This window comes from Glandiceps talaboti, chromosome 16 (genome assembly GCF_964340395.1).
Source record: "Glandiceps talaboti chromosome 16, keGlaTala1.1, whole genome shotgun sequence".
Taxonomy (NCBI): Eukaryota; Metazoa; Hemichordata; class Enteropneusta; family Spengelidae; genus Glandiceps; species Glandiceps talaboti.
The window spans coordinates 1,809,169-1,822,286 of NC_135564.1; positions in this window are offsets into that span (position 1 = coordinate 1,809,169).

Here is a 13,118-nt window from a genome sequence, read left to right on the forward strand (position 1 = left end):
ACCGTCATCTTCCTCTTTTGGCTGTAGAGCGGGTGACCACAAATTTTCTCCAAACACAACGATCATTGACACAAAGAAATGGATAGATAATCGATATGCTACATTACGTATATAATGTTTCGGTGGAGTGGGTGGGGATAGATTAAACAAGAAACGAAATATTGAAATAGTTGAGGATATCATATGTGTTCAGTTGCATAAACTAGTGATCATGTAAATTACTTATCGTCTCTACTCAAGAGCTTTTTTATTTCTCTCAGATTTTTATTCTCAGCCACTCGATAAAACTTGACGATCCTGTATAACATTGCCAAAGTGGAGATAATATCGTGTCGTGTCGTTAATTCCTCTTATGTGATTCACCAGCGTAAGATCAAAATGGAAAAGAAATTCTTTCCGAACCTGTAATAATTTAGTCTAACCATAGACCTTCCACCCTATGGTCTAACTCCATGACCCCCGGATAATTTTTCACCGGTCGCAATATTAAGACAATGCCAAAGGCTTGAGCTGCGCGCCTGAGGTACTATTATATATAATCCTCGGCAACATCCGAGCGCAGATGCGAGGTCTACAAGACTACTATTATATTTGTTAATATCTTGTGTAATTGTTTTACATTGATCTTACTTTTAACCCAACTCTACATGAAAATATTTGTCGTCAGTTTTGTCAATTTGGGAAAATCATTTGAATCCGAATTACGACGGCTCGCGTGGCTGTCTCAGAACTTCATAAACTCATTCCCGCCACCCACGCCATCTACGACTTTTTTACTTTTACAGAAATAAATAGATGTAATAAGGCCATATATCCGTCCTTGGTAATAGCTTACCATCATATTTCCTACTACTCTACTCATCTACCAATCTACCTACCTAATTATTTACGTACCTGATTACCTATGTATTACACTCTACTATCTACTATGGATGTATGGAACACAATCGTGTATATTTGACGTCAAAAGTGTACGTCATTAGGCCAATAAAAAAACCATGCGATAGTATAATCAACCACGAAAATACCTCTTAATAGTTGGGGATGGGTTTGGGGGTGAGGGTGGAACCTTTTAGCCACTATTTCAACTAATAAAGATGGATGGATTTTGTATATTTAAAAGCGAACATCACTAAGTCTTATATTTAAGGCCATGTATTGTCCCAGGTTCATCGGTTTATGATTGGTGCCATTTAAGGGTGACATTCTTAGTTTCAGTCTTTTATTGGGTAAGACTCACTTTAGGCGTGAAAACCTTGTCAGGTAGAGCAAATGAGAAAAGTCTTCACCAATGAAACAATAATGTTGTCAAATCCTTATGGTGCCTAGTATAAAATAATACAAATACAAAACCTCGGGTTGAATCACGGGCATTTAAAGATGTTCGCCTATAGCTCACGATTGTGAACTTTGCTAATTAGACAATCGACAGCTACCCCAATCTGATTAAAATCCGATGTAGATGTCGGCCAATCGTTCATTGCTATTTTACCTTCGTTATTTTGCCTGAATTGACCTTCTTGGTACATGTTTACATTTTGGCGATCAGGCTAAAAAATGTAAACATGTACCAAGAAGGCGGTCAATTCAGGCAAAATAACGAAGGTAAAATAGCAATGAACGATTAGCCGACATCTACCCATAGTAGTCGATAGGTTAGTTTTAGTGGCGTGCCATAACTCTGATGGGTGAAGTAAAAGGAACGGGGAAAAAGAAAGAACGTTTCATGGTTTCAAGTTTGTTCAAATGATTGACTATAAATTTGATCAGACTCAGTACTACTTTAGAGATACAGTAATTGGATCCGGGAAAATGGCAGCTTTTGTAGTAATTATAGTATGAGATGCAGTATGCCAGATATAGGTGATATAAATCGACGGAACGTTACAGTAAAACACACAACAAGCTGTTATTGCATTACGTATATAGTGTTTTGTATTGCCCATTTTTAAATAACCGTGTCGAGTTGACGACCATAAACTATTTCATTTGAATAGCTCGGATGAGACATTGACAGAATTAACTTCACAACTTCCGTTTAGCATACTATACGGACAGACAACATATGTATAACATAATCAATTTTCCACAGAATCATTCAACAACTCTCTATATCAAATTATGTGTGTTGAAGTATTTAATAAGTATATTGTACAGAGTTAACTTTTTAGGAGCCTTTACGACATTTCTAAAAGCAATTACTGTGTCTACAAAATCATGTCCGAATAAGAATGGGTAAAACATTTCTACGAGTACAAACGTCTCAAACTTGCCTAATCTTTTTTATCCATTTCTGACATCCATGCTGTTGAAATATTTGGACATGGTGCATTACAGAAAGGAAACCAAGGAAGGGGTATTTTCTGACGATCTTATTAGAAACGATATTTTCCACTACATCGTGTTTAAGTTTGGACTCCGTGGAGTAAAATTACCCTTTTATATTAGACGCAAAGACGATCAACTGACAAATTGGCTGGCGCATTATGGTATATGAAAATATCATATTCAGTCTTTAGAAAGCGATGAACATCGAATTCGAAGGCCGCAGTCCAATGATACACTCTACAAATGGAGAATTGCCATGGGCAACACATCTAGGGAGAAACACTCAGAATCATATACTGTCCAATTGCAACTATTAGGTTTCAATGTGAGATATATGGAAGCGTTGAACAGAAACAATTATCAAGGTGATCGATTTTACATTTGATGGAACACCTGACAACTCGAGCATCTCATAGTGCATGATGAAAGTGTTGACAGTGATTACCAAGGCCGCGGAGATTGCATGAATAATATTATTGTTATTACAAAGGAGACAGGTGTAGAACGATACTAGAGTGGCGAAACACGACAGTTTTCAAATATATACAGGTGCTCTCTATCGATAATTACACCACCAAAAAATGTTATAGTTCGACTGCTATGGTCTACCCCCTGATATCGCTTGTCAACATCTCCAACCTGTTTATGTCACACACTGTGTAATCCCCTCCATGCTATGTACCCCGCCCCATCCGACGTCAACATTGCAATCACTCGCTATCGTTGTCTCTTTACGGCATTGTCCAAGACGCACATCGTCGTAAAAATTACAGGCTTCTCACTGCCGAGACGCATCGCCAACTTTAAGTATGTCCCAGATTATGAGAGTATCATTCCCAACACGAAAATCGTACAACATTGTATGTACGTATGATCATAGGGGCGTGTAGTATTTCTTAGATTGGTCTTTTCCTTGTCTACTGTCTACATGGTCTATCTAATATGGCTTGATGAAGTACGTATGATCATAGGGGCGTGTACTATTTCTTAGATTGGTCTTTCCACAGTCTATATATGACTTGGTGACGTCATACATTTCCCCTACCTCTACGGAAAGAAGACTTGTTATTTTATAGAGCATAAATCTATATTTGTAGTAGCGTGATTCATGTGAATTTTCTTTAAAGGATCTAGGAAACAGCAATCTTAGCAACAATACTTGTCATATTGCATACAGTTGGATCTAGATGGTTATCCGTCAAAATGTTAGCTCAGAGTTAGTCGTGCCATGGGGATTTTGGGTTCTCGCTTTCCCATACTCTCATCGTCGCAAACCGCAGCCTGTTTTACGGCAACGTTCTTAACACGCCTCCCACATTATTTTAGAAATAATAACTCTGGCTTGGGAGAATACTCCAGGCTATCAAACTATACACTGACGTCGACACTGTTCATTCAAATATCCAAAATTAACTTGGCATGTGTCAATAGGTTAAGAAATCATGGGCTTTGTTCAAATAATCTTGGCGGGGGGGGGGCATGACACCCAATGGCCAATCACCATTATATCGATTTCAACCTTATTTCAAATTACTAAGCTATAGCTTTGTAATTAAGTATTTTGATTGACCATTAGATGTCACGGATTGGAAAAAATGGACTTTTCGGGCATTTTCTGTTTTCCATACCATTACACCATGTGACAAAAATGCAAGTGTTCACCATGCACGGCTTTCTTGTATTGTCGAATTTTATGAAATGTGAGTCCAAACATTATTGTACATCTCTTAAATGGTTTAAACTTTGACGAAGAGATCCAGGAGGAACTCATGACAGAAATGTAGTGTTGAATCGGGAATTTTTCGATGTAGGTCATCGTGACCTTAATGTTTTATGTTCATACCAACCAATAGGCCAATATATGATGTATCTTCAAATGTTACACACATTGTTCGTTTTGCTTTGTACTTGTGAAAGACGCCTTTATAAAGATAGAAATACATGTACGACATCATTCTGTAGATTTGCTATTATTGTTGTGGATTTCGTCCGTCCACAAATGGTGCGTCGATCGGACCTGAATACAGATGAAGTCATCGAGCAAGTAGAGTATATTTTGAATAATTCTTTACGCCTTTACGTCCCTACGTACGTACCCTTGTTATCCCAACACTTGAGTCGGTTAGCGATACTTTACAAAATGATTTTGTTATTATAATAACTCATAAACAAGTTATGAAAAGAGATGAGTATCGATGCTTTATCTAAAAGTTATTTCTATCTATCGAGGAACTAAAATCACATCATGCAAAGACACAATGGAAAGGAAGTCTTCCTGGCTTATCTTTTCCATGTGCTTCTTCCTCAAATTAAACATCTTCGACGACCAGATAAGCAGGAAACCTTTCGTTTCCCTCTGACAGCGTTCAGTTCAAACTCATAGGAGAGGTTATTTTTGACTGCGATTTTCATCAATCACGTGTTGTCATGATTTAAATGTATGTACTTTTAGACCGGACACTGAAAAACGCCAATTTACAAATATAGATCGCCCGAAATCCACAGCCGGGTGAGCGATTATAGAAAAATGAATACACGTCACCGCTACGGCTCCATCCATCCATCCATCCATCCATCCATCCATCCATCCATCCATTCATCCATCCATCCATCCATCCATCCATCCATCCATCCAAACCCAGTGATCGAATTTATTCATTCTTGAGTCTAGACATGGGGTTACATTTTCGGGTGTAAGTTAGTAAAATTCTTAGTAACTTTGCTAATTTATTATTTATGAATTAATATTATCGATATTGGAGAGTTGTTATAAAGAATTACAAAGGACAGCAATTTTAAAAACCCCTTGAATAAAATTACACAGACAATCAGAGACACTAAGTCTTATAAAAACACACATACCGTACGTAAATACGCGACATACGACATACATACTTACACGTACACGTACACACGCTCACAAGCACGATCGCACGTACGTACGCATGCACGTGCGCACATACATACATACATACATACATACATACATACATACATACATACATACATACATACATACATACATACATACATACATACATACATACATACATACATACATACATACATACATACATACATACACACACACATACATACATACATACATACATACATACATACATACATACATACATACATACATACATACATACACACACACACACATACACACACACATATACATACATACATACATACATACATACATACATACATACATACATACATACATACATACACACATACATACATACATACATACATACACACACACACACATACATACATACATACATACATACATACATACATACATACATACATACATACATACATACATACATACATACATACATACATACATACATACATACATACACACACAGTGTCACATACATATATACATACAATGTATATACAGACAGACAGTCTAACAAAGACCTCAATCCATAGAGCTAACACGTACATACCAATTACCATCACATAAGTACGCGTTTAATAGCAGTGTTTAATTGCTACCATAGAAGACCTTTACCATTCAGAGCACATGTTGAGATGATACCAGGTTTTATATGTTTGTGTCTTTTTGCAATACTACATGATAATCCATCAACATCTATATTAAAATTTTCGTTCTATCTCAAAACACTAATAATAATATAATTGATTTACAAAGGTTATAAATCAGAATCAGTTAAAAGTTTTTTTTAGCGTTGAGCTGTCGAACTGTCTTGGTCGACAATCCTCATCAGAATTACAAATTCCATAGTTACAGCTGACCACTGTAATTAATATAATTGTTCGATTTTTATACATTGATCATTTGTTTATTTCCTCCCTGAATTGTGTTCTATAGGAAATGCACATGTCATAAAAAAAACATTCCGTTACTTCAGCCAATAGAATTTAGAACAAATGTACCATTCATAACAGAGAGTGAGCGAAGACATGGTGTATACAGCATGTTTTAGTGACATACGAGACTTGTGGTGACACGCACTTTTCGTTTTCCCCGCCCCGGATCTTCACTCCAATGCCCACTTAGCACATTTTATTTTTTCACTTTCTTGCACACTTTACGCTAAAATAATACACTTTATTCCACGACGTTGTCGTTTTATGAGCGTTTTGTATTTTGCAACTAAAATAGCAGGATGACATCCTCTGATGGCATCGATATCGTCACGGTAGCAACGTTTACTAGAAGCCTTGCGATTGTGCAATGACACGTAACCCATTCTGTAACTGTCAATCAAAGTCGCCATTACTATGTGGGCAGGAAACATCAAGAATGCTCACAGCTGATTGGTCTTTTCTGCACCTGTTACGCAAGCGTCTTCTTACGTCACTGTATCTACATGTGAACATTGTGTACACATCCTATCATGCAAATGATGCTGCCAGGCTCGCAATAAATGTTAATCAGTATTGGATGGCCCACTTCAAAGCGTGAAAATACTCCAAAACAGCTTTTTCGTTGAGAAACATGGCTGAAGACAAATTGTACGATTTTCAGCCATTCGAAGAGCAGATAGACAAACAGAAGATACCGCCAATCAGTACTTTCGCCAAACCAACGGGCTACGGTAAGTAAACGACGGTGGTAGATCTGACTCTGACCTGTCCACACCACGCCCTTTGGACATTATGGCCATGTTTATTCTGCAGAAAAACTACGGCAGACATATTGGAGAAAATTTTGTGGACATAATTTTCCATTTTTGTATAGTTAACTACAATACAAACGGGATCACCTTTAAGGAAACAATTGCAAAAAAAACGGTATCTCAGCATTGAGGTGCGTTGAGAAGTGACCAGTTAATCGGGAGGGTAGATTTGTAGGACCGAAGCGTTGCGTACATTACGTATTCAAATCAACTGTGTATGGAGTGGTCATTTCATGGAATGTTTAGCCGTAAAGTCAGCTAGTTCTTTCGCCACGCGGAAGTCGTACCGTCTCGGACGCGTGTAATAACAACAACTTGCATGCCGACCGCAAGGTGATTTTTACTTATTACAAAATATTACGTAATTTACTAACATCACCGATTTTAAGGTTACGTATGCTAATGGCAGAGAAAGCGAACGTCTCCCCAAGACCACAAGCACAGATGTGCTCGTTCCCGTGGAAAACGAAACTAAGCGGCTTTCTCCATGGTACAATAATTATTTACAAGTTTTAGTATTTATTGATAGAAAGGTGACTTTTAACAAAAGCCAAATTGATTGATAAGTTCGAAGTGTTCCTTGATCATCTCGCGGTGGTGAAATGTCGACCACAATCTAGTCACCAGAGTGACAGAGCCATTATGATTTATCGTGAGCTATAGTGAGTAAGCTGATAGTGTTAATACGCTAGCGGTCACCAACCCCACTCAGCTTCAGACTACTATTTCCTCCTGCTATGTGGAAAGCACATCCTAATTTTAGCTTAAAATTCCACACATAAAATATCGAATGGTTTGTTTTCCTCCAGTTTATAGCATGTAGTTGGTCCGTGGGGAAATATAACATTTGCTGGCAGGATTAGTGTTCGATCAATGCTATGAATATTCATGAAAATGGCTTCGTGGTGTTATTCTTCACTCTTTAGTCAGTTGTTTTTGGTTGTCACGTCACCCCCTTTAGACAATCGAAATATTCAATTCAAGTTAAACGTATTCAAGTACTTAGATCGCGAAATTTCGTTGAATTGTGCCTGAAATCGGGACGGTTGTTGGATAGCTTACCCATGTGGTGTATTTGGTTTGTGGTTTCTATGTTAATTGTTTACCAAGACTTACAATGTAGCCAAGTATCTAAACAATCGAACCATATCAATGATAAGCAGGCAGAAGGTCTCTGCCCATTTTTTGGTTGAGATGAACCGTTCCCTTGGCAGGTGTGGTTTCAAATCTAATATCATTTATTGGAGATGTGTTGGCAATTGATTTCCACGATTTCGTTAAAGCAGGTTATGTGTGATAATATCGAAAAAGCACTGACAAGTGTTCGTTTGATGCAAGCAATCGAAGCCAGTGTACCATCGCCAGTGACGCAGTTGTTTTTCACTAGTCGTCATCGGTATTATCAGCTGTGTATATCATTTAATTACCACAATGCTGCTAACTTCCAGCGGCATACAAGTCAAAAATGACAATATACAAAAAGCCTAACAGTGTGAATTCAAGTTGTTGAAACGTGAAATAACCAGTACTAACGAATATGATCTTTGTCAGCATAAATATACAAGTCGTGGTCATGGTGTACAGGATACGGTTCATTTCACTTTCTGTGTACAATTTTCAAGATGGCTCAGCATTTCCTTGTAATGTCACTAATTGGTCGCTTTGCCACTTCCTCTACATTTTGTATCCACACAACTTGTTCAGCCATCAATAACAAACGTTGTCTATCGTTTCTGGTTGAACACGAGTATCCGAGAGAACATCGTAAATTATCGCTATTTGTAATCCCACTATCAATGATGTCATAACGCTACAGTTATACAACAACTTTATTTCAAAGTCAAATTACTTAGTACGGTCACGGCGAACTTGGCACGACTTTTATTTTGATGTCGTTTCAGCAAGAAAGCGAGACTCGCGTACAAGTAAATGTGTATTGCTATTAAATCATTTTGAACTAAGTGTGACGAATCTGATTATTTGGTTTCTTGAATCGGACAATGACCCGTGACCGTGAATATATACAGTGAAGATTTAAATGTCCATTACACGATAACCTGTATGGAATGTGAATGTTGTGACGGAGATTCAAAAGGGGGGGGGGGAGTATATGGTAGTCAAATCGCATTCTCCATGTGAATATTTACTACCAACGGAAGTGGAAAGAACAATTAAAACAAGACCACTTCGTTTGAAAATCGTGTCGTGTTCTTACGAATTTATGCCAAATTACCCCCTTGTTAATGTACCAACTAAGACGTGAGGTACACGCCTCCTAAGTCGTTGAAAAGAGAAGGTATCAAGCGGGACATATTATTGGACAATTAACATCATTTCCTCTCTCGCTAAAATGAAACTGTAATTATGTGATACCACAGATTCACAATACTCAACACCTAACGAGATGTATGCATTTGAACTAGGGTTGGGCTGTGAACGACAAACAAATTGTGACATCTCTCCGTGATACAGTAATATAATTAAATTTGATTCTGATATCTAAAAGGGTGTACACCATGCTATTAAAGTCTCGCCCGCAAATTTCCTGATGCAATTTGAACGACTGTTAGCACTTCCAAAATAATTAAGTTTTACATTTAAACTTTATGTATAGAAAATAGTTTAAATTGTAGCCATTACTGCTGCGAATCGGTTTGTTTTTCGGCAGCAAAAAACACACGTTATTTTGTGAGCTTGGGGAGGGCCGATAGCGTTCACGACAAAGGGTTGTAGTTGGTAACAATGAGCAAGGTTGAATATAATAAAAAATTCAAGTTGTTTGAATATACACGTGCTATGTTTTGAACATATAACATTGACCAACTGCTCAGTTCCGTATGGATGTATTTGGGGAGAAATATATGTATTATTATATACATGTTGCAGATATTGGTACCCTCACAACATACAGACTGATTATGTGCATTGTTATGAAAAGGTTAAATTTGTAAATAATTACCTGTACTCATCGTGAAAGCTTAACATGGATTTGAATCTATGCCGGATATTATTTTCGATTTACATTGTTGGAATACTTACAATACAATGAAATATAATCTTTTAATATGACCACTCTTCTAAGTCTATAGCTCACACTAGAATATAGTATTTTGATAAACACTTGTACAAATAACCCACGCAATAGCAGTGATGTTCAAAGGGGTGGTTAGCCGCACAGGGGCGTGTAATATTTCATAGATTGTTGTTTTCTTATTGCTTTGAATGTTGTTTTCTTAGGAAAATATCGTACGAATCTTGCTGCTACAAATGCATCAATCTCTATACTACGAAGAAATATTAGTCTCTTCCCCTTACATGTAGAAATATATATTAATCAAAAGGTTGTTATATTTAGTCTGTAGACCTGGAAAACAACAATCTACGAAATATTACATGCCCCTGTGATTAGACGTTAACCCTTTACGTTGTAAGAAAACACAACAGCCAAAAGAAAATATTTGACACAAAGTGAAAACATAATTCGACCTTATACATGTATATGTAGAAATGGAATTATAACAGTCTTCAAGGAAGGCTACATATTTATTAATCATAGCCAAACTTCACTCCATTTCGTTGTATTTATTTAAGGAACCGTAAATGATGAAAATTGGAGAAAGATAAATCCCACATACATATACTCATAGTGAAATGCGAAATAACAATAATGTGACCAGAGAAATTCAACAAAATATGTCATGCAATAAAGACATATGTTTATAGGCCTGAATTTGGTATTTTCTGGTATCAAAGCTTTAATCTAAATTCTAAGATCTTATTAGATACATCAAATATTATAGAAAAGGAATTATTCAGAGTTCATGGGAATAGAAATTTCATGCACATATTTAATAATTAAAATATTTCTTTTTTAATCGAAAAAATGACAAATCGATTGGCAGAGTGTTGAATCCACATGTGAACAGACCCTTCTCGCTATCTTGTTATTGTTCTCTAAGTTTGATACTCATTCAAGTAACGACTAAACGTCATCAACAGATAATATATAAAATCTCTTAAATAAAATATACATGTTTGTAATCTTTTGTGGTCAAAACCATTTTATATATACAATTACTGATACTGGCGACTTTAAATAACTATTTGTTCATTTATTTAATGCAAGTCGTCTCTATAAATATATACTGAGTAAGAACTCAATCTCACGTATGGTATAACATGTTTATATAGTAAGTGATCGAAATATGACGTACAATAATTAATTGTCATATATATATATATATATATATATATATATATATATATAACATATATATATATATATATATATATATATATATATATATATATATATATATATTATATGGTTGTAATTTATATGTAGATTGTATTCTCGGTATTGTGGGGTGTAACACCATGTGAATAATGTTGTGTGAATATTGGCTATTATTGCTGTAAGCACTGCTTGTAAAATAGAAATACGATACCACGCAATTCTGTGGTTTCTGTAATTGCTCAGGTTGTAGCCTGCGTACAGTTTCTCACACCTGCTAATACAAGACTAATACATAGTCCAGTTCCCCAATGAATATTGCTTCGTCGAGCGAATGTAGTCCTATTCAGGATGCGTTTAAATACTCAAATTAGACAGCGGAGCATTGTTGCTTCGAACCGTGGCTCTGCCGTGTGTTAGTGGATATATAATGACATTCTACAAGTTCCCCCATATTAGGACCCTTTCATCTCACCAAATGTAGCGGAAAAAGAGCACGAACCCAATGCCTAGAGGAAATTTTATATGCGCGTCTTCCCCCGAATTGAGGTTCGTCAAAAGATAATGATTTGCGGCATTATCTCCCAGACACAGATGTTACAATCATCACCAATATATAGCTTGCGGTACATTGTAATATGCACACCTCTCTGTATACCACTACTTTTCTGTTAGGACAATGTATGATCAGATAGCTCAGTTGTCGTTTAGAAATATTACATTGTGTAAGGAGATATAGAGAACGACTCAGAATTCAACAACAAAAAAAGCACCAACTAGTATTTCTGAAAGCAGCAATATATTTTGTCTCAATCAGTTTCTCACTCTGTCTCAAGATAAAGTTCTACTTAAAAAAATCTCCGCTAAATTATGAGAGACTCCAACTCTGTTTACGGCTAGTGTAGTCACCAATCGTGTACTTCGTTTACGCCTTAAACATATCTGTGACTATATTGGTTTGACATTTTGGACGAACAATAGCGAAAATAGTAGCGTTACTCCTTCAAAACTGCCTTTTCCGCGGTTGTCCAAGAAAAAAACACCGTCCTCATAACCATCGAATGCATTTGATTTGAAGCCTCAAGTAATCCACGATATGTATTTAGCATATACTTCCAAGCTTTACGAAATCTAAAGTTCATGTTTCTACCGTAATGTCGCCGCATGGCATATTATACCTCAACAAGGTAAACAACATCACGTGTAAGTTGTAGCACGCTCTCAATGTAATTAGAGATAAGGTAATCTTACGAACATGAGTATTAAATTCGACCTTAGTTAAAATGCTTTGTCATTCCACCAATCATATTTTGAAACGATATTTTTTCAAATGGCGAAAATTGGGTAAAATGTCATACATGCAAACATTGGTTGATGAACAAACGCGGCTGGACATGTGTTGCAACTACAAGAGAATGAAACTAAATACAGAAAAAATAAACATTTCGCAAAAGTGTAGTGTCTCATTTCAGAATTGTGTCATAACTTGTGTAGAGGTGTGAAAATAGCACACAAGAATATTACATTAATTATACATTTGGTGATTAATTATATACGAGGAATTCCGAAACTAATTAAATACCTCGAAGTTGGTACAAATTAAGAATTTTTTAATTCGATTAATTAGAGGAAAAAGAATGTGTTAGAAGTCACAGTAAAAGGCTACCTGTAATTTTGTTTGTTTCTTTATGAACGCGTAATTAATCATGGGATGTTTTATTTGTTAATATTTAGTTGAAATGTTATTGACTAGAATTCATGTTTTTTTTTCATTTCGTATATTGCTTTTAGTCACGTGACATGTCACCTCCACCTAATATTAAGACAATTTGCATAACAATACATCGGAAAGATAGCTGACTTGATAGTCTTCTTATCGAAGCTCT